This window comes from Giraffa tippelskirchi, chromosome 5 (genome assembly GCF_054371585.1).
Source record: "Giraffa tippelskirchi isolate mGirTip1 chromosome 5, T2T-mGirTip1v1.2.pri, whole genome shotgun sequence".
Lineage (NCBI taxonomy): Eukaryota > Metazoa > Chordata > Mammalia > Artiodactyla > Giraffidae > Giraffa > Giraffa tippelskirchi.
The window spans coordinates 68,075,061-68,099,808 of record NC_137279.1 but is presented as its reverse complement, the minus strand read 5'-3'; positions in this window follow the sequence as shown (position 1 = coordinate 68,099,808).

Genomic DNA, 24,748 nt, shown 5'->3' with positions numbered 1-24,748 from the left:
TTTGATTTGCAGTTGAAATGCTTTTCATATAGGAAATTCAATGTAACCAGTTTGCAAAATGTAAAATAAAACAATAAACAGAAAGCTGTGATAGAGTTGGGTGACCAGAAGGGGAACTCTCACCTCCTGTGAAGATGGCAGAGTCCAACAGGAAGAAGAAAGACTCCTCTTCTTTCCTGGCAAGGACTCAGCCAATGAGAAGCCATGGCCTGTTTGTTTACAAAGTCTTCCTTTTACCCCTCTCTAAAAGCATTTTCCTTGCCTTGCCATGTGGAGACCTGCATGTAACTTGCCATAATTGCAGACCCCAAGTTGCAATTCTCTGCTGATCCTGAATAAATCTTTTTCTTATTTTATTCTGGAGAAATAACTGGCAGTTGGTTTGTCTTAGGTTCAGAATCTCTAGAATGAAGTTGTTCAATATGTCAAAATATTATTGGTCTCCATGGATATGGCTCACTTGATTATAATATTTTAATGGCAAGATCATATAACATTAGTGTGTTTTAGGACTGACTTATTCATCTCGGGTCAAAACTAAGAATTCAACAAGCACCAAGTTATATATATTTGAATAACATGCTGATAATCCTCACTATTTTTTCACTGCTAAAAATTTGGTAGAAGCGGAGTAGGGACATATATATTTGACTTTTAATTCACTGACATGTAATTTATAATTTACTGATACAAAATAAATAATATAGTCCATCATAAAAGAAGGATTGAAGTCAAATATGATAGGGGGAAAAAAAGAAAAAATACTTCAGTAAAGAAAATGTACAGAAAATATGGCTAAAGTATCCAAAACATCTTGTCAAGCCTTGTGTTAGTTTGCAGCCCAATGTTCACTCAACCAAAGCATATTACTGTTTTTCTTTTTCACTCACAAGTTACTGGTCTGATCAACTAAATTCTTCACAAGTTTTAGATAAATAAATGGGGTCAATGATTTTATATAAAATGGGTTTACCAAAACTAGCATTTATTCAAAACGTTTGGACTCCAGCTATTTCTTAAATTGAACTGAAATTTTTCACCAGCCTTGTATTTGGATTATGAGACACTAATAATTGTAAAAACAAAATAGCTTACTACTATATATTTATCTCTTTTTTTGGATAAAAGAAATATGTTTAAGGCTTTTATAAGTGATATGAGCTCCATGGAGTTGTATAAACTGGACAGAGCTAAGGTCAAATATTTGTAACATTTAGAAAACAAAATTATTTTTACAGTTTTGAAGGTCAAATAAAATTGATTATTCACCAGATACAAGAATTAAAATTGAAACAATGTAAAATTCTAATTTTCAAGAAGTAAAATTTTACTTTCAATTCAAAACCTATTAGAACAATTGTCTTGTTTCCAGACTATATTGTCATACACAAAAATAAAAATGTTCATTTCCTCTTAAAAGAGAAAATTGTTATAAGAGAAAAAAAGGTGCATAAAGAAAATGTGTATGTGACATATATAGCTCCATTTGTTAAAAGTAAACGTTAGCTATAATATATATGTGCCTTTCCATACTGCTCATGTGGTTCGCATGGCAAGAGTACTAGAGTAGTTTGCATTCCCTCTTCCAGTGGACAACATTTTGTCAGAACCCTTCCCTATGACCTGTCCATCTTGGGTGGCCCTGCATGACATGGCTCAGCTTCTTTGAGTTATGCAAATCCCTTCATCACAGCAAGGCTGTAATCCACTAAGGGGATCCATAAAGAAGAGTGAAAAAGCTAGAAACTCAACGTTAAAACACTAAGATCATGGCATCCTATGCCATCACTTCATGGCAAATAGAAGAGGAAGTACTAGAAACAGTGACAGATTTTTTTTTCTTCTTGGGCTCCAAAATCACTGCAGATTTGGTGATGGTGGCCACATGGTGATGGTGGCCATGAAATTAAAAGACACTTGTTCCTTGAAAGGAAAGCTATGACAAACTTAGACAGTCACTTTGCTGACAAAGTTTCATATGTCAAAACTATGGTTTTTCCAGTAGTTATGTAGGAATATGAGAATTGGATCAAAAAGAAGGCTGAGCACTGAAGAATTGATGCTTTTGAATTATAGTGTTGCAGAAGACTCTTGGGAGTCTCTTGGATAGCAAGGAGATCAAACCAGTAAATCCTGAAGGAAATAAACCTTGAATATTCATTGGTAGGACTGATGCTAAACCTGATGCTCCATTTGACCACCAGATGCAATAAGACAACTCATTGGAAAAGATCTGATGCTGGGAAAAATTGAAGGCAGAAAAAGAAGGGAGTGGCAGAGAATGAGACTGTTAGCATCATTGACTCAAATGGACATGAATTTGAGCAAACTTTGGGAAAATAGTGAGGGACAGGGAAGCCTGGTATACTGCAGTCCGTGGAATCACAAAGAGTTGGATACGACTTAGAGACTGAAGCCTGTCAGGCTATAGTCCATGGGGTCGCAAAGAGTTGGACACAACTGAAGTAACTTGACTTCACTTCACTTCACACAGGTAGAATATAGTCATTTGTGATTATAAAATATAAGGACTAATATCTTTAAGTATATCCAATTCAATAACATTTATTATATAATGTCAGAGGTGCCATCCTAGGCTCTGAGGACTAAGACATTAGCATTCTTGTCCTAAGTAGTTGGTAACCTGCATTTTGGGTTGTGGTGATAAGTAGAATATTAAAGCTAATCAGTATCTCCAATACTATATGGTATTTCAAAACTAAAGATCTGCAAAAGTGAAGTCAAATATTTTTACTAGAAAAACCTTTGGAACTTTTTTTGTTGTTGTTCAGTTGCTGAGTCATGTCCAACTGTTTGCAACCCCATGAACTGCAGAATGCCAGACTTCCCTGTCCTTCACTATGTTCCAGACATTGCTCAAACTCATGTCCATTGAGTTGATAATGTCATCCAATAGTCTCATCCTCTATTGTCCCTTTCTCCTGCCCTCAATCTTTCCCAGCATCAGGGTCTTTTCCAATGAGTTGGCTCTTCACATCAGGTGCCCAAACTATAGGAGATTCTGCTTCAGCATCAGTCCTTCCAATGAATATTCAGTGTTGATTTCCTTTAAGATTGACTGGTTGGATCTCCTTGCTGTCCAAAGGACTCTCAAGAGCCTTTTCCAGCACCACAGTTCAAAAGCATCAATTCTTTGGCACTCAGCATTCTCTTTTTTCTTTTCTTTTTTTAAATTTATTCATTTTAATTGGTGGCTAATTACTTTACAATATTGTTGTTGTTTTTGCCATACATTGACATGAATCAGCCATGGGTATACATGTGTTCCTCATCCTGAACACCCCTCCCACCTTCCTCCCTATCCCATCCCTGTGGGTCATCCCAGTGCACAAGCCCTGAGCACCCTGTCTCATGCATCAAACCTGGACTGGTGATCTATTTCACACATGGTAATATACATGTTTCAATGTTATTCTCTCAAATCATCCCACCCTCGGCTTCTCCCACAGAGTACAAAAGTCTGTTCTTTACATCTGTGTCTCTTTTGCTATCTCAGATATAGGGTCATCGTTACCATCTTTATAAATTTCATATTTATGCATTAATATACTGTATTGGTGTTTTCCTTTCTGACTTACTTCACTCTGTATAATAGGCTCCAGTTTCATCCACCTCATTAGAATTGATTCAAATGCATTCTTTTTAATGGCTGAGTAATATTCCTTTGTGTATATGTACCACAGCTTTCTTATCCACCGAGGAAACCAGAATTGAAAGAGACACGTGTACCCCAATGTTCATCTGTTTACACTGTTTACAATACCCAGGACATGGAAGCAACCTAGATGTCCATTGGCAGATGAATAGATAAGAAAGCTGTGGTACACAGGCACTCAGAATTCTTTATGGTCCAACTCTCACACTCGTACATGACTCCTGGAAAAACCATAGCTTTGACTAGATGGACCTTTGTTGGCAAAGTAGTGTCTCTGCTTTTTAATATGCTGTCTAGGTTGGTCATAACTTTTCTTCCAAGGAGACAGTGTCTTTTAATCTCATTGCTCCAGTCATCATCTGCAGTGATTTTGGAGCCCCCCAAAAATAAAGTCTATCACTGTTTGCACTGTTTCTCCATCTATTTTCTATGAAGTGAAGGGACTGGATGGGACCATTCTTAGTTTTCTGAATGTTGAGTTTTAAGCCAACATTTTCACTCTCCTCTTTCACTTTCATCAAGAGGCTTTTTAGTTCTTCTTCACTTTCTGCCATAAGAGGTGGTGTCATCTGCATATCTGAGGTTATTGATATTTCTCCCAGCAATCTTGATTCCAGCTTGTGGTTCATCCAGCCCAGAATTTCTCACGAAGTACTCTGCATACAAGTTAAATGAGCAGGGTGACAATATACAGCCTTGACGTACTCCAGTTTCTATTTGGAACCAGTCTGTTGTTCCATGTCCAGTTCTAACTATTACTTCCTGACATGCATACAGATTTCTCAAGAGGAAGGTCAAGTGGTCTGGTGTTCTCATCTCTTTAATAATTTTCCACAGTTTGTTGTGATCTACACAGTCAAAGGCTTTGGAATAATCAATAAAGAAGAAATGGATGTTTTTTCTGGAACTCTCTTACTTTTTCAATGAACCAGTGGATGTTGGCAATTTGATCTCTGGTTCCTCTGCCTTTTGTGAATCCACCTTGAATATCTGGAATTTCATGGTTCATGTACTGTTGAAGCCTGGCTTGGAGAATTTTGAGCATTCCTTTGCTAGAATATGAGATGAGTGCAACTTTGCAGTAGTTTGAACATTCTTTGGCATTGCCTTTCTATGGGATTGGAATGAAAACTGACCTTTTCCAGTCCCGTGGCCATGGCTGAGCTTTTCAAATTTGCTGGCATATTGAGTGTAGCACTTTCACAGGATCATCTTTTAGAATTTGAAATAGCTCAACTGGAATTCCATCACCTCCCCTAGCTTTGCTTGTACTGATGCTTCCTAAGGCCCATTTGACTTGGCATTCCAGGATGTCTGGCTATAGGTGAGTGATCATACCATTGTGATTATCTGGGTTGTGAAGATCTTTTTTGTTATTTATTCTGTGTATTCTTGCCACTTCTTCTCAATATCTTCTGCTTCTGTTAGGTCCATGCCATTTCTGTCCTTTATTGTGCCCTTCTTTGCATGAAACTTTCCCTTGGTATCTCTAATTTTCTTGAAGAGATCTCTAGTCTTTCCCATTCTATTGTTTTCCTCTATTTCTTTGTACCGATCACTGAGGAAGGCTTTCTTACCTCTCTTTGTTTCTTTGGAACTCTGCATTCAAATGGGTATATCTTTCCTTTTCTTCTTTACCTGTTGCTTCTCTTCTTTTCACAGCTATTTGTAAGGCCTCCTCAGATAGCCATTTTGCTTTTTTTGCATTTCTTTTTCTTGGGGATAGTCTTGATCAGATCTATTTCCTTGAATCTATTTCTCACTTCTACTGTATAATCATAAGGGATTTGGTTTCGGTCATACCTGAGTGGGCTAGCTATTTTCCCTACTTTCTTCAATTTAAGTCTGAATTTGGCAACAAGGAGTTCATGATCTGAATCATTGTCAGCTCCCAGTCTTCTTTTTGCTGACTGTATAGAGCTTCTCCATCTTTGCTTGCAAAGAATATAATCAATCTGATTTTGGTATTGAGCATCTGTTAGGTCCATGAATCAAGGCAAATTGGAAGTGGCCAAACAGGAGATGGCAAGAGTGAACATAGACATTTTAGGAATCAGTGAACTAAAGTGGACTGGACTGGGTGATTTTAACTCAGATGACCATTATATCTACTACTGTGGGCAGGAATCCCTTGGAAGAAATGGAATAGCCATCATAGTCAACATAAGAGTCTGAAATGCAGTATTTGGATGCAATCTCAAAAACAACATAATTAAATCTGTTCGTTTCCAAGACAAATCATTCAATATCACAGTAATCAAAGTCTATGCCCCAACCAGTAATGTTGAAGAAGCTGCAGTTGAACAGTTCTATGAAGACCCTCAAGACCTTCTAGAACTAACACCCAAAAAAGATGTCCTTTTCATCATAGGAATGCAAAAGTACAACTAAAATAAAAAAATAAAAGTATGGTAAGAATCAAAAAAAAAAAAAAAAAGGAAGAAACACCTGGAGTAACAGGCAAATTTGGCCTTGGAGAACAGAATGAAGCAGGGCAAAGTCTAATAGAGTTTTGCCAAGAGAATGCACTGGTCATAGCAAACATGCTCTTCCAGCAACACAAGAGAATATCCACAATAAGACTGAACCAAATTCTTTTCTACTTTCCAAGTTTGCTGTCATTTTCCTCTAAAAAAATCATTGAGTCCAGGTGACCTCACTGGAAGTTTTTAACAAAAATTTAAAAAGGAAATAACCATTCAATACAAACTCTTTCAAAAAATGGAGGGACAATGCTGCTGCTGCTTTTTAGTCTCACTCTTTGCAACACCATGGGCTGTAGCCTCCCAGGCTCCTCTGTCCATGGGATTTCCCAGGCAAGCATACTGGGGTGGACTGCCATTTCCTTCTCCAGAGGATCTTCCCAACACAGTGATTGAACCTGCATTTCCTGCTTGGCAGTCAATTTCTTTACCACTGAGTCATCTGGGAGGAAGAATGAAGACTCCCAAATCACCTGATGACAATATTACATGATCAACTACAGTTAAATATTCCTTCCCCAAATAGATGCAATAATTCCTACCAAATGTGCAAATCAAATCGAGTAATTTGTTACGAGATACTACACCATGTAGGCATGGTTTATAACAGAATTGAGATTTTAAAATTCAAAAATAAAGTGATATAATTTACCACTCTTCTGCCTATATCCTATTGTCTTACTTATATCTGTGCTTCTCCAGGAAAATGAAACATAAACATAGTTATCAGATAGGATTTATAATCAACACAATCTTAAAGGTCATCACACATTCAGATCAACTGAAAAGTTAACACATTAAAAAGTCCAAATGATCGATAAAAACTTTCATAAAAAAAGAAAGGTCAAAACTTTTTGCAAGTGAGCTCCAAAGAGTATTTTTATTTTCTGTCCATATGAACAGGGTTTATGACAATGGGAAATGTTTAATAAAGAATATGCTAATGAAGGTGATTGAAATGTCAAATAGTCTATAAAAATGAGCAGTCTTTCAGAAAACTGTACCATTTTAATGTGATAGGAAGCTAATATTTTGCAGAATTTTTGCCTAGAATATAACTATCATAATTTTTAAATGGGCTGATATCCACCACAATGATTATTTTGGCATATTTTTTAAAGTAAACATGTACATAGCACAAAACTTCATAATAATAAAGATTTATAAGAAGGAAAATAAAATCTATTCAAGATGGCCAATAGTAACATTTTTACAATATCAGTAAATATCTTTATAAAGAAGCTTTGACATAATCCATTTCTGGAGCATTGCCTGTGTGTTCCCAATAGTTTTTTGAAAAATAACTTTCTTCCTTTTGATAATTGCATCTAAAGCAATTAAATTGGAAAATGTTACATGCACATCTACAGATATATAGATTTTACTTAATTGTAATACTTTTGTTGGTATTGTTGTTTAGTCACTCAGTTGTGTCCAATTCTTTGTGACCCAGTGGACCTGCCAGGCTCCTCTGTCCATGGGATTTCCCAGGCAAGAATACTGGAGTGGGTTGCCATTCCTTCTCCTGGGGATCTTCCCAACCCAGAAATTGAACCTGCATCTCTTGCATTGGCAGATTCATTCTTTACCACTAAACCACCAGGGAAACCCAGTTTGAATTTAAAAATCTAAGCTATGCTTATTATAGTTTTGACTGTGTTTTAAAATATATATTCTCCTGGAGAGGCTGTTGTCATGTTTCATAGGTGCTGTCTTGACAGTTTTGAGATCATAGCTAAAACTCTCATCCACTCTGCAGGTAGTTTGCTAAACCTACACTTCCCTTACACTAACTCCTGGGTCAAAACATGCACACCCAGCTCCCCAAAATCCAAGCTGCCAAACATCTAGAGGTAGGTTCTGCTTTCTTAAACCATGGAAATATTCAAAATAACCAATCTTTGCATACATGTAAGCCAGCTTGCCATACATAAATCAATTCCTACAGCTTCAACTTGCTATTAATCCTTTCCTCAGGGCAAACTCCTATCTGACCCTATGTAGCAGCCTTCTCCCCACCAAAGCTATAAGTAATAAAAAAAAAAGTCTGCCTTTCATCCATCTTGGGGTTGTTGCATTTTGCCTTGTCATCACCAGAGCCTAATAAACACTGAAACAATGGCACAGCCCTTGTTCCTGTCATATGTGTGTGTATGTGTGTGGGTAGAAGTAGTCACCTTCCATAATGTTAAAATGTCTACCTCCAAATGCCTTGATGTTATGAAAAGGATAGGAGTACATTCAACTTGCCCATTTTAGTTTACTTTTTCTGTGTTTCAGAAAGGGTGAAAATGAGATAAGGACACTGTATCTTTCCTTTCCCCTTTACCTGAAGCAGCCTTTGCTGCTGAAATGTCCAGTGAGAGTATATCTGACCTTGATTTAACCAAGTGATAGAATTTATCATTGTAGAATCATGTTACCAAACAGTACCAGTGCCCAATCCCCATCTCAGCTATTGAAAGGCACTAGAATCTGCTTGTATAGACTTAGTAAATCAACACTTCTCTTTGGTTGAGGGTCCACCCCAAGTCTTTCCTACTTCATCTCAGTATACTTACAGCAACATTAAAGCCTTCCTATTTTTTTTCCCCTAAATTCCATAAATCTGTTATTCTATGTAAAGTTTTATACATCTATGAAACAAACAAAAACTACTTACACTACACTTTACACTCTTTTTTTTGGATAAAGAAAAAGTCATCCTTAACAGACATACGTTGTTTACTTCTCTCCATTCTAATACATAGTGTTAAAGCTGGGAATTTAACCTATGCTCAATTTTGTATTCCTATTTGATCAAATGTTAGGTTAACTCTTTCCCCATGTAAATATTACTCTTTGAAAACACAGTTTCCATGGCTACATAACATTCTAACATTTATTTAGCCTACCCTCTATTAGTTAGCTTACTCAGGTTTTCATAATTATTTTTCAGAAAGAGTGATATAATAAAATTATATTTAATTTTTCCTAATATTTTTCCTTAAGATTATATTTCTAGAAGTAGATACATTTCTATAGTTAATATATTTTAAGTCTTATAAAATATATTGCTCTCCAAATAGATACTACCAATGTATATTCCCATTAACAGACTGTAATAAGACTATTTTTGAAGGTCCACTTTTAACTCTTAACATTTTTTTAATTCTAATATAAATGCTTGAGAAAAACTATAATAACCTCTCTTAAAATAATAGGATATGATCTGCTGTTGCTAAGTCGCTTCAGTGTGTCCAACTCTGTGCGACCCCATAGATGGTAGCCCACCAGGCTCCACTGTCCCGGCATTCTCCAGGCAAGAACACTGGAGTGGGTTGCCATTTCCTTCTCCAATGCATGAAAGAGAAAAGTGAAAGGGAAGTCACTCAGCCGTGTCCGACTCCTAGCGACCTCATGGACTGCAGCCCACCAGGCTGCGTCCTGGGATTCTCCAGGCAAGAGTCTGGAGTGAGCTGCCATTACCTTCTCCAAATAGGATATGATAGTAGTGCTTAATATTAAAAAGAGAAAAGAAGCTAACAAATAATTCCTAAAGGGTGAATGTAGTTGGAAAAATATGAAACAACTCTTTATGGATAAGTCACAGATTTTATAGTCAGACACACTAGGGAGTAAGTTCCATCACTATTACTCAGAGCTGTATAAACTTGAACGAGTTGCCTAAATTTCTTATACTTCAGGGTCTGATTGGTAAAACTGATTTTCTAATCCACGTCATTAAATAATTGTCAGGATTAAATGAGAAAAGTTAGTGGCCCAAAGTAAGTCCTAAATATATGGTAACTTTAACCACATGTTGCCTTTGTGAATTATTCAAAAGCAATACGAAAATCAGTCTATAAAATTTACTAACTCCTTTTTCACAGAAAAGAAATCAACTACAATTGATTTTTAAATGTTTCACTTGGTTGCTGTAGAATGATGAAAGTGTTTATTTCTAACCTGGTAAATCCTTTTTCTTTTCCTTTTAAATCCAACATAGGCAGGAGTGAGGCAAGTGTGTTGAACATTATGACAGAAATCTTGCTTTCTTTCTCCCCATACGTCTCAACTACAGTCAAAATCATTTCTAAAGTCGGTATGTTTGAAACAGATTAAAAAGACCTAGATTCAATAAACAATCACTCAATCTGAATAATTATCCTGTGAAGGGAAATTGCATGCAGTTTGGGCACCATTTAAAAATCAATGTGTGTATAGATTTCTGGGGTTCTCATTTTCAGCCCACTTTTCCCTGCTAATACCTATTCCATTGTTTCTCTCAAGTATGACTTTTTAATGAGAGAAAGTTGTTAGAATTTCTAATGGAAGTGAAAACAGTGAAGATAGCAATCTTTACTGTCTGGTGATATGTCATTATTATGTAATTTGGTTATGAGATTTGTTTTTCATACTCTGTCAATAGTGATCATTCATTTATTAAGCAAAATTTTATTGAAGTTCTATTGTGTATTTATACTAAGAGTAGAACTGTAAAATAATACAAGTCCCCTCACATAAATTTTTCTCCATGTTCTTGAAAAACACAGAAAATAAAAATGAAAAGACAAAACTAAAAAAAAAAAAATCAAAATTTGATAAATGCCAAGAATGAAGTGAACAACTTAATATGATAGAAAATATCTCAAAGAGTTGGTCAGAATTATGTCCTCTAGGACAGTGACATTTTACCTAAGACTTCAAAGTTGAAAAACAGCCAGTTCATGAAAGGGCCTGGGGAAGTATAGAAGGTCATGAAGTAAGAATGGATTTGGTTTGATCTAGAAAGAGAGATAAGATTATTGAGTAATAGTGAACGAGAGGAATAACAGAATGTGAAACATAACAAGGTTGAAATAATATAAGAATTTGTTGGCAAAGGTGAAAGTTTGTGTTTCATTCTAATTTCAAAGCAAAGTCATAGTAAGGTTTTAATCAGGAGAATGGCATGATCCAATTTGTTGACTGAAGAGACTCTTCTTGCTGCTCCGTAGTAGCTGTCCATGTAGCAGACGAGAATTACTGGATGGATGGAGAAGAATGGAGTTGGCCAGGGTGGTGTCTTTAATGATGGAGAACAGTAAAGATTCAGGATGTATTGTACAGGTAAGGCCAGAGAGCTTTGGATAGATGGCATTTAGCCATAGCATGCATCCAGTGCTTATCACCAGAACTATTTGTTTTTTAAAATAGCAAAATGCATATATACCAACTGATATATAATCACTATCTCTAGCTTCCTAAGTGCCTCCCCTCAATCACATTGAACTCTCTCCTCCAGAATACTCCAGATGTCTCTGTACTTCATCAAGGAAGCATTAGTGTCTTCATCATCAGAAAATCCAGCATCCTTTCTCCCAGGTGGCCCTGCCATTGGTACCAAATATTTCTACATATAGAGAAGGAAGCAGAAGGAGAAACTAGTTATGATTTTCAACTTTTAACTTGTGTATTGAGTCCGTGTATTTAGTGGGAAGGAGAAAAAACTGAGCTAAATATTCCTTTAGGAAAATGAAGATTTAAATTTAGAGCATGTAAATTTTGAGAAACATTTAGGCTAATAGGATGAAGATGAAGAGCTGCACATGGGCCATTGAAAGTTATGAAAGAGATCAGAGCTGTAGGTATGATACAGACAAGAAATCTATCCACTCTCATATTCCTCTTTGCTTCTCTTTTATTTATTTTGAACCCTAAAAGGAAATGTTTACAAGGGTCATCATAGTGCATTTGGGTGTACATAAAAAGGCATGATTCACCTACATTTTAGAGAGCATATAGAACATATCAATGAAGTCTTTCTAAATACCTGCATAGTAACAAATGTAAGTTGTCAAGCAAAAAATATGTTGTCTAAAGACCCAAGAATAATCTGGGTGTGGGGTGGGGATTTCATGAAAAGGATTTACATTTAATATCTTCTCTTTCCATTTCCTCCTTGCTGTTTTCAATGTTGTCATGTATTATGCCTACAAATCAGTCTTATGGAAAGTGTAAAGGAGAGTTTAAGTTTTGGGGGTCAAACATGGAGAAGAGTATTATGTAAACTAGAGAACAAAGAGATGAAGGGGGAAAATGACATATATCCCCATGACCTCTTACAGCATACTGAAAAAGAACAAAAAGATACCCTTGCTGAGGGTATCCATATCTGATTAAGAATACCTACAAAAAAGTGTCAATTCTTCCTTTTCTTAGCAAAACAGCCTATTTCAAGATCCTATCAACTCCCCTCAATATTTTCTCCAGGTTGTACAATTTGACCATACTATGATTTCATTTTATATTAGATTAATTAAAAAGCATAAAAAGTACAATCAGAATTGTGTAACTTTTATTTCCCCATATCCTTGATAGGGAGCTTCCCTTGTGGCTCAGTGGTAAAGAATCCACCTTCCAATGCAGGAGAAAATGACAACCCACTCCAGTATTCTCGCCTAGGAAATTCCATGGACAGAGGAGCCTGGCAGGTTACAGTTCATGAGGTCACAACAGAGTCAGACACGACTTAGTGACTGAGCATCAGATTAGAATCTCAGTCTATAATTTCACATACATTTCAGGTAATTGATTGTCACTGACAATAGATTGGACTATAGTTCAACGGTGCAAATAGAAAAGTTGAAAGTATACATTTTCAAAATATACTGGAAAATATTTTCCAATAATACTTGGAAACTTAATAAAGTAGTAATATACCAGTAATACTTTCATCTTATTTTGTCAGTATTTTCACTTTAAGTTGGAGAACTAATTCACAAACAGAATTAGAATGAGAAACACCTCTTTATCTTTACTACATCAGTTGAACTGGCATGACATTTTGAAAAGGCTTAAGAACAAAATCAAACATAGCTCCAAACAGACTGTAGTCCTGCTGTCCAATAGCCAGATGTTGCACCTTTTAGCAGACCACCTACAGACAAAGACTCTTACAGATATTTTAAGGAGAAAGGAACTTAAAAATACTGCCCATCTTAAAAAAGAAGAAATAAAGATAAATACCTCAATTAAAGTCAGTGACTCAGTGAACATGAGTTTGAGCAAGCTGTGGGAGATGGTGAAGGACAGGGAAGCCTGGTGTGCTACAGTCCATGGGGTCTCCAAGAGTCAGAAACGATTGAGTGACTGAACAACAACAAAGTCAATGAGGGTGATGCAAAAAATATAAAAACAAAAAAATGCCCAATACCCTGCCTTATGCTTAAACACTCAAGGTTGATTAACTATAAATATAGAAATAACTATAAATTAATAAATCAGCCTCATCAATTCCCAGTAGATTTGGGTGCTACTGGTCTTACTTTACAGTAACTTAACCTCGTCCTTAGAGTGAAAATGCCATACATGTTTTAGGTATTTCAAACCACTCAGATTTCTCCTATCTCACAGCCCTTAACTGAAATGGTTGAGGTCTTGGCAGAAATACATATCTTCCTACTCTGTGTTATCATTGCTGAAACTTTAATATAGAGAAAGAGTTACTTTTCAAATGGAATTGTACTCTTTATTGTACAGCAGAGGGACAATTTTTGAGGTTCCAGGTAATTTCTCTCTTCATAACCAAGTTGTATCTCTCTTGGATATATCATTGTCTTCTCCATTATAATTGCTGCACACACTCCAGATAAAGTTGACAATGTACCTGACATTCTATAGACTAAAGAAAAAAAAAAAGAATTATTGATGAAAACTCGGGAAAGCCAATATAATATTGAAGGAGAAAAGTTTGAAGACTGGTGCTGACTGACTTCAAGGTTTATTATAAAGGTGCATTAATCAAAACAGTGTGGTACTAGTGAAACAAATAGATGAATGGAACAGAAGAGAAAGGCCAGATATAGACCTTTCTAAATATAGTAACCCTAGAGGAGGAAATGGCAATCCACTCCTGTATTCTTGCCTGGAAATTTCCATGAACGGAAGAGCCTAGTGGGCTACAGCCCATGAGGTAGCAAAGAGTTGGACATGACTGAGCAACCGAGCACACAAATATAGTCAACTGATCTTTGCTAAAGTGCAGTGTCAATACAATGCAATAAATGTGTTTTCAACCAATGGTTGAAGCAACCATTGTTGCTTAAGCAACTGGACATCCACATGTTCTGTCCCATCCACAAAAAAAAAAAAAAAGGAAAGAAACTAGATCCTGAACTTTTACAAAAATTAACTCAAAATGGATCATATAGTTATGTATAAAATGAAATGCACAAAACTATGAAACTCCTAGAAGTTAACATGGAGAAACTCTAGTGACTTTGTATGTCATGATTCCTTTTTAGATACAACACAAAAGACATGATCTACGAAACAAATAATTGATGATTTGGAATTTATTAAAATTAAAAACTTCTGTTATGCAAAAGACGATATCAAAAATTAGAATATAAGCCACAGACTGGGAGAATGACTCATCTGATAAAGGACTGGTGTGTAAAATATACAAATAACTCTTAAAATTCAACCAGAAGAAAATAAGCAACCTGATTAAAACATTAACTAACGATCTTAATATAGATATCACCAAGGAAGACATTACAGATGGCAAATAAGCATATGAAAAGATGCTCCACATCACATGTCATCCGGGAAATACAAATTGAAACTGCAATGAGACACCTCTTCATAGCTATCGAAATGTTCAGAGTCTGGAACACTGACAACACCAAATGCTGGTGAGGCTGTAGACCAACAGAAAGTCAAACAATTTGGCTAAAATGCAGAATAGAAGACAGTTGGTTAGAAGACAATTTGATGGATGCTTACAAAATGAAACGCACTCTTATGATTTCCACACAAAAACTGCACACTGATTTTTATAGAAGCTTTATTTACAGTTGTCAAAACTTAGAAGCGACCAAGTTGTCCTTCAAAATGGTGAAAGGATAAACTGTGGAACATCCAGACAATGAAATATCACTCAGTGATAAATTATTTATCAAGCCATGAAAAGACATGAAGAAAGCTGAAATGTATATTACTAAGTGAAAGAAGTCAATCTGAAAGGTTACATATTGCATAATTGCAACTACATGACATTCTGAAAAGTCAAAACTATGGGGACAATGAAAAGATCCGTGGTTTCCAAGGTTTGGGATGTGGGTGAAATGAATAGGCAGAACACAGAATTTTTAGGGTAGTGAAAATACTTTGTATGTTATTATTATGGTGGGTATATGTTATTATACTTTTGTCCATACCCAAAGAAAGTGCAACACCAAGGTGAAACCCTAAGGTAAACTATGAACTTTATGTGCTTATGATGCCAATATAGGTCTTTTGCTGGTAAAATTGTACCATTCTGGTTAGCGATGTCCATAAGGGGGGAGGTTATACGTGTATGGGAGCAGAGGAAATGGGAAAAACTATACCGTCATCTCTATTTTGTTGTATACCTAAAGTTGTTCTAAGATAATAAATTCTACTAAAAATTATTTGACATAGGAAAAATAATAGAAGCAGAACTTATTAAAAGTCAGATGGACCTTACCAAACCATGTTCAGACCTTCCTAAAATAATATCTCTTGAAGTTAGAAGCAAAGGAGGGGATCAAATACACATTTCAAGGCATTCTATCCAAAGATCGTCTCATATCTAGTGTTAGGACTTGTTATACTGCCCTCCTGGCAGGAAAGAAACCAAATAGACAGGAATACTAATTTTTCTCCAGACCTCAGGCCTGTCATAAAAGCCATTATTTCTCACTCACTGGCGCTACTTAACCCCAATATAATCCATTCTTCCTGAAGCTACTTTACTTCATGTGTGAATTCTTGCTCAGGAGTTTTCAGTGTGCCTCTAGAACAGGATAGCCAACACCTTATTGTCTTCACCTGGAGAAGGCTGCAGTACACCTGAACAGTCAGGACCCAGCAGCCCACTGAAATACCCTTTAATTTTCCCTAGGTCCCATATCAAAAATTAAAAATATAAATTGTGGGGGGATTCGGTTCTGATACAGCATGCACACCATCTCCTACTTTGTTCAAAGAACAAGGGAACCTATAAAAAGGATTTTGTTTACTTGTTCTCAGCCTTAGAAGAAAAACAACATGCATCTCAAAAGACAAATTACAATTTACCAGGACAGATCGTTATTTAATGTGTGACTTATCTAAGAAGAGGAAAACACTCTCCTGACAGACTAAAGCCCATCTAAATTTATCCCAAATCCCTCACAAACCACCCATTAATAACATTTCTGTGTTTAACTGAATATTACAGATAATAGGTGCCAAGTTTTTCAGAGATGTCAACACTACTGTATGAATTGACTAGTCTTCAGGAAGAAACCCTCTCTCCCTAGGAGCCCTGACAGGAACAGGGCTTCTATAATCCAGCGAAAAGTGTTAAATATCCTTTTTTTGTAGTTTGCCCACATGACAAAAACTTCTTTTTTGTATTTGTGCATGAAGAGTCTGGCCAAGAATTGGAGTTTAACTCAATTTCAGATATACCATCAAATACCTTTCACTTAATATATCCTCAGGCTTATCTGGGTACAAAACATCAATCTCCTCATCTTTGGGCAGTGAGTGCTGCTGCAGAAATTGTTGATATTTCTGCTGAACTTGTTCTAAGTTCCCTGGTTGACCTCAGAATTCCACATTCAGTAAAGACAGTTCTGCTGACTGGGAACCTTTAACAATTTTCATCCAGTTAATTAACCTCTTACGAGATCATTAGTGTCTCCCCCTCATTACCATTCATCACCATAGCACCATGAATCTTGGAACTATTCCTACCAGTAGAGGTAGGAGGGTTTATGAATCTCTGATCTCAGGGATTTTTCTTCACTGCACTCAGTTTTAGAGGCTCTAATGAGAAACCTGACCAAGAGTTCTTTATTGATACATCCTACCTCAAAACTGAAACTGGCTCATTCAAGTTCTCCTTAGAATATAGTCCTCTACCTGAGGTAAAGCCCAGATGGAAGAATTTATTGCATTTGCTAGAGCTTTTCAACTAGCTAAAGAATATAGAGCAATCATATAGAAAGTGTTATAGACTGAAATATGCCCCTCCTTCCTACATTGAAATCCTAACTTTCAGTATGACTGTACCGGGAAACACGATTCCTTAGGGGTTAACTAAGGTTATAAGAGTGGAGCCCTAAGCTAATAGGACTGATATCCTTGTAAGAAGAGGAAGAGCCACCAGGGAATCCAGCACAGGAAGGAAATATCCTAAGAGGACTCAGCAAGAACACAGCCATCTACAAGACACAGACGAAAGCCTCAGGAGAAACCAGCTGTGCTGACACCTTGAAAGGATGCCCAGCTTCTAGACCAATGGGAAAATAAATTTCTGTTGCTTAAATCACCCAGTGCATGGCATTTTGTTTTGGCAGTTCTAGATGACCAATGTATATAGATACCAGATTTACGTTCAGAGTATTACAGTACTTTGGCATACTTTGGAAACACAGGGGGTTCCTTGCTTTGCAGGATCTCCCATCAAAGCTAGACAAGATAAGAAACTTTCAGAAGCAATACTAGACATAATACCAATAGAAAGCAATTATACATACTGAGACCCAGATCCCTCAAAAAATGCTCTAGCAGATAATTATGCCAAACTAGTAGCTTAGAGCAAAATTATGATTCTATGTAAGCCATAAAAGGGCAAATAATCTCTGAATGTTTTAAAAGATATCATTAAAATATATCAATGCTTATCCATTGAATTTGAGAAGGAAGAATGGAAAAGACAGAAATGGTATGGACCTAACAGAAGCAGAAGATATTAAGAAGAGGTGGCAAGAATACACAGAAGAACTGTACAAAAAAGATCTTCATGATCCAGATAATCCCAATGATGTGTTCACTAACCTAGAGCCAGACATCCTGGAATGTGAAGCCAAGTGGGCCTTAGGAAGCATCACTACGAACAAAGCTAGAGGAAGTGATGGAATTCCAGTTGAGCTATTTCAAATCCTGAAAGATGATGCTGTGAAAGTGCTGCACTCAATATGTCAGCAAATTGGGAAAACTCAGCAGTGGCCACAGGACTGGAAAAGGTCAGTTTTCATTCCAATCCCTAAGAAAGGCAATGCCAAAGAATGCTCAAACTACCACACAATTGCACTCATCTCACACACTAATAAAGTAATGCTTAAAATTTTCCAAGCCGGGCTTCAGCAATACGTGAACCGTGAACTTCCAGAAGTCCAAGCTGGTTTTAGAAAAGGCAGAGGAACCAGAGATCAAATTGCCAATATCCGCTGGATCATCGAAAAAGCAAGAGAGTTCCAGAAAAACAACTATTTCTGCTTTATTGACTATGCCAAAGCCTTTGACTGTGTGGATTACAACAAACTGTGGAAAATTATTAAAGAGATGGGAATACCAGACCACCTGACCTGCCTACTGAGAAATCTTTATGCAGGTCAAGAAGCAACAGTTAGAACTGGACCTGGAACAACAGAGTGGTTTCAAATCGGGAAAGGAGTATGTCAAGGCTGTATATTGTTACCCTGCTTATTTAACTTATATGCAAAATACATCATGTGAAATGCTGGGCTGGATGAAGCACAAGCTGGAATCAAGATTGCTGGGAGAATTAGCAATAACCTCAGATATGCAGATACACTACCCTTATGACAGAAAGTGAAGAAGAACTAAAGAGCCTCTTGATGAAAGTGAAAGAGGAGAGTGAAAAAGTTGTCTTAAAGCTCAACGTTCAGAAAACTAAGATCATGGCATCTAGTCCCATCACTTCATGGGAAATAGATGAGGAAACAGTGGAAACAGTGTCAGACTTTATTTTTTTGGGCTCCAAAATCACTGCAGATGGTGATTGCAGCCATGAAATTAAAAGATGCTTACTCCTTGGAAGAAAAGTTATGACCAACCTTGATAGCATATTAAAAAGCAAAGACATTACTTTGCCAACAAAAGTCTGTCTAGTCAAGGCTATGGTTTTTCCAGTGGTCATGTATGGATGTGAGAGTTGAACTGTGAAGAAAGCTGAGCACCGAAGAACTGATGTTTTTGAATTGTGGTGTTGGAGAAGACTCTTGAGAGTCCCTTGGACTGCAAGGAGATCCAACCAGTCCATCATAAAGGAGATCAGTCCTGAGTGTTCATTGGAAGGGCCTATGTTGAAGCTGAAATTCCAATACTTTGGCCACCTCGTGCGAAGAGTTGACTCATTGGAAAAAAACCCTGATGCTGGGAAGGATTGGGAGCAGGAGGAGGAGGGGACGACAGAGGATGAGATGACTGGATGGCATCACCAACTTGACGGACATGAGTTTGGGTAAACTCCGGGAGTTGTTGATGGACAGAGAAGCCTGGCCTCCTGCGATCCATGGGGTTGCAAAGAGTCAGACACGACTGAGCGACTGATCTGAACTGAATGGAAAGGATCCCATTGAATAATTCACACAGGTAATCTCTGGCACTTGCAAGACGGCTGCTTGGTGCACCAATAGATTTCAAATGTATGCTATCTAAATTTTCTCATGACAGTCCTTAATACAGTATATGCAAATTGATCAAACTATTTTAAATAAACATTGGCAGAGAAACTATAATAAGATATCTGAAGGGTCTTCCCTGGTGGTCCAGTGGTTGAGAATCTGCTTTGCAATGCAGGGGACACAGGTTCGATCCATGGTCAGGGCACTAAGATCCCAGATCTTGCAGCGCAACTAAATCCTAGTCCCACAACTGCTCAGCCTGTGCACCACAACTGGAGAATCTGTGTGTTTCAACCAAAGATCCTACATTACACAGCAAAAATCCTGCACATCACAACTAAGACCAAATATAGCCAAATAAATAAATAAGAAATCTGAGGCTATTTTAGGGCCATGTGTCATTTGTCAACAACACAATGCTGGAAAAATTACAAAAGGAGGAAATGTCCAGGAACCATTATAAAAAATTCTGTAAGCCTTCACCACTTAAAAACTAGTGTTCTTGCCACCCACAATCTTTTGAAAAAAATGAAAGAAAAACCATCATCCTAAAATTAAAATTATCAAAATGTTCAGAAACCCATGAATCCCCTTGGCCAAAGGATTTTCCACTAGAACTTGTGGCCAGATGGTCTGCCCCCTCAGGGGAACATTACTTGTCCCCAGATGAACTTCTGATATGTAGAAGGTCCATGTGCTTACAGGTTTCATCTCCAATACTAGATCCTGCACTCATGCAGATGTGGCAAAATATTGCAAAACCTCAGGCTAACCATCAACAGAACATAGCCTTCTTCTCAAAACAGATTTCTAAACAGCAAGATTTTGCCTATTAAAATGACATTTTAAAAAATCTGCTCTTGAAATTCACTGTAAAGGACTTTATTAAGTCTGATAACTAACACAGCACTATGATTTCAGGGAGTCAGTCCCTGGGTTCATGTTTTGAAACTAAAGGAGCAATTTAGAATTACACACAACCAAAAGTCCATCCAATTGAGAACCTCAGGCTGAGAATTCTCTGAGTTCCTCTAGAAGCAGCCAATTCACGGAAGTGGACAACTGACTTAAGATCTTTGGAACAAGTGGATGGCCTCAGTAGACAGCTTCTGTCCAAGGCATAGGACCACAACCCCAGCCCAAAACTTGTTTTGCTTATTTATCTGAATCTTATAATAATCCTTCTCATTTTCTACGGACCCCTTGTTTTTGTCCATCTAGAATGACCCTTTTTGTTCCTTCTCGTAATTATTGCAGAGCATTCTTGTTCTACCGCATTCTTAGATTAATCCAAACAGCATTCACTGCTTTAATTTTACTGACAGCTAGATAAGCCATTCATCACTAGATCCTGAGATAAAAACTTCTGGATAAATCTAATTCATCAAATGAGACCATAGAGAATTATAAGCAATGGAGTTCCCATTTGCACCTACATGGACAAATCACCTCAAAAAAAAAAAAAAAAACACCTTTTGTTTTCTGTCAGAGAAAGAACCAATCATTACAATCTATTCAAACCCTAAGTAATCCTACATTTGAATTCAACAACCGTCAGAGAATCATGGGTCAAACATTTGCAATGTGAAAAATACTAATATTGTTTCAAATATGTAACCTACCTAATTCAAAACCTTGATTCCAACCTTGTGTCATAAACAACTCCTTTCCCCCTTGAACTTCCATTTACCTCTACCACCACTATTTTCTTTGTGGTCAGGATGTGTGATCCTGTTTCCCTCAGACAGATGCACTGTGCACTTTGTGAATATTATTTAAAGACTTATCTTTACACAGTAGAGAAATTTTATAAATCACCAAAGCTATAAAGTCTATTTTGACATAAGCCCCAAATGAAGCCACCGTTATTCATGCACTCCACCAGGGGAATTACTGGTAACAATCAGAGTGGCGTTCCCATTAGTGGGAATAAGTAGAAAAGACTGTGAGAAACTTATCACTAACTCTAGATGAATTAATTAACAATACCACTTCTGCCACAGAAGGAATACAATTCAGTCTCAATTCATTGGCTTGAGTAGTAAATGACCATCCCAATGCTGTGTATTTCTTATTGGCTAGTCATGGTGTCTGTGTCATTGTTCATACTCCTTTCCATATTTGGATCAATGAAACAGCCAAGGTGGAACAGACTGTATATTACTTTAAAGACAAAAATAATTGGTTCTCTGAGTTTGATCTTCATGGACTGTGGACTGTGGGGTTTATTCTGTCTACCTATGTTAGGAAAATGTTCCTGATTCTGAGGCAACCTATAGGGACTTAGTTGTTCTTGTTTTTGTCTTAGTGATCATGACATTCATCTGTTTAATTCAATCCAGAATTTTAAATGCCTCTGTGCCTCTTTTATCCATTCTTTCACCAGATGATTGTCATGATGACACAATAACAAAAACAAGATTTGTAACACAGTTGACTATGAAGACAACTGAACAGTTCCCAAATAGCAAAGATCTGGATCTCAAGAAACATCTCATAAGACAGTGAATGAACAGAAGAAGAGACTGAAAGACTGAATACACAAACAGACAATGGCAGGTGACATATGACAATAGAACTGTGACCTACTACCTCTGCAGGAAATGACTGAAATGGTGAGGACTTACTCAGTGATGCCAGCTTCCTTAATTTTTGCCCCTGGTTCCAACTCAGACCCAAACAGGAAAATTTGAATAAGCTCATCAAACTAATCACATAAGATGATCCCCTTATAATTAACCTGCCTCTGTCTTTCCCAGGCCAGCAACCTCCAATCAGATCATATCCAAAGTCATTTCTTCTTTGATTTTTTTCTATGTAAATCTATTTCACTCCCTGTCCATCTTTGACTTCTTGCCAAATACAAACGACAGTGACTATGACTTTGACCTTTCCATAGTAAATTCTGTATAAACAGCTTATTATTTTCTCATCTTGGTTGTCTTTATTTATTTCCACAACATATACACATATGACTATTTTTGATATGACTCCATTTATATCCAGTGCCATGTGTGGGTTTTAAAACCTGTAGTTTAGAAGTACATACTCTATATGAATACAAGAAATTCTAACAAGTTTTTAAAGCACTGATGTTTTCATATTTGTTTTCTCTTTGTCACCAACATTTCTGTTTGGTTTGTTGGTTGATTTGCTTTAGTATTGCTTCATTTTAATAGTGTGTACTGAGATTTTGACTGTGAAAAGGAAATTTGTGATCATAAATATATGATCACTATAAAAAATTTTGAAAGCACACTTGAGAATAAAGAGTAACAGAAATATCACTCAAAATATGCTAAGCAAAGTAACTGCTATGAATTTTTTTGTATTTTTACATGCATTTCTTACAATGCAAAATATCATACATATTAAACATGTTATTGTTATCTTGCTTTTTTTAGTTATGCAATTTACATTAGCAACATATTCACTTCTAATAAATATTCTGTTAAGTATGAATTTTAAAGTATCTATCATCTTGATCATCATAACTTGTTTTATAAAGAAAAACCATGGTATTAGAGTGTTGCTTAGAAATATCATTGTCAGGAGTTCAGAAGATGCTTTGCAATGAAGAAAGATTTGTGGTCACGAGACACTAGAAGCTTAGGAACATTATGGTAAGTGAAAGTATAAACTGATTAAAATAAACAACACACAGTCTTATCCATATTTATTCCCTCAGTCTTTTTAATTATCAATTTTTCTTCCTTACAGCCAGAATTGCCCCCTAATCTTGGTGTCCCTTTATTTTCACTATACTATCAAAGAAAGAGGTGTTAATACTGTAATCCATTAACTAACTTTAGTACTGTAAATGTGAATAATATTATTCATAAGAAAGTTTTCAGTGCATATTCAATAAGAAGAAATTATTCATCTGATATAGTAATAACTATTAAGAACAATTATTCACAGTGTTGTGAGTCTAAAGTCTTCCTAGATGGATATTTATTGACTTTAACTCTTGTGCCTTGTTGGTCTCATCAGTAAAATAAAGGAAAGGCATGGTGGCACACTTTTAAATTTACATAACAGAGCACTCATGTTAAGTAATTGTTCCTAATGAACTGAGATGAGGGTACTGGAGTTAGAAACAGAGTCAGGAAGGGGAGACTTAGGACAGTTTTAAGAAAAATAAAATAGAACTTCCAGGGGAAATTTAGAAAGAGGGAAATGTATTTACAGTGAATTTATGTGAAATGTTGTGGCTTCCCAGGTGGCTCAGTGATAAAGAGTCCTCCTTTCAATGTCGGAGACTTGGGTTCCATCCCTGGGTCAGGAAGATTCCCTGGAGGAGGAAATAGCAACCTGTTCCAGGATTCTTGCTTGGAAAATCCACTGACAGAGGAACCTGGCAGGCTAGAGTCCATGGGGTGGCAAAGAGGTGGGCAGGACTGAGTGACTGAACATGCACACATGATATGAAATGTTATACAATCCAGTTCCTTCATCTACTGTCTCCTGGGGATGCAGTGATTAATGAGTAATGTTAATTTTTGATTATTCATTAATTTTAGAATATTGTGAATTTTAGTTTGAGTTTCTTTGAATGTTTATCATGACTAGCAGAGTCTTGATTTTCTACGGGTTGCATTTGTTTTAGAAAATTTCTACTTGCAGGGTTTTATCAACTTGACAAAATAAAATCACTGACTTGTCATTGCTGCTGCTAAGTCGCTTCAGTCATGTCCGACTCTGTGCAACCCCAGAGATGGCAGCCCACCGGGCTCCGCCGTCCCTGGGATTCTCCAGGCAAGAATACTGGAGTGGGTTGCCATTTCCTTCTCCAGTGCATGAAAGGGAAAAGTGAAAGTGAAGTCGCTCAGTCGTGTCCGACTCTTAGCGACCCCACGGACTGTGGCCTATCAGGCTCCTCCATCCATGGGATTTTCCAGGCAAGAGTACTGGAGTGGGGTGCCATTGACTTGTCATTAATCTTACTATTATTCCTGAGTTTGCAAATGTTTTCATCTCTGACAAGCTATCCTTATCTGCAATTGTGGTTTATAGATACTGGGGTCTTACCCTTCCACAGAGACTGGAAGATTGCATATTAAAGGAATGACTTCCAGGCCACTGAGGAAGACAAGGGTTTTAAAACCATGTGGGACAGGAAGGAGATTCATTTTTCAAAATGACAACAAAAATTTACAACTGAAAGTGTTTTGAAGTAA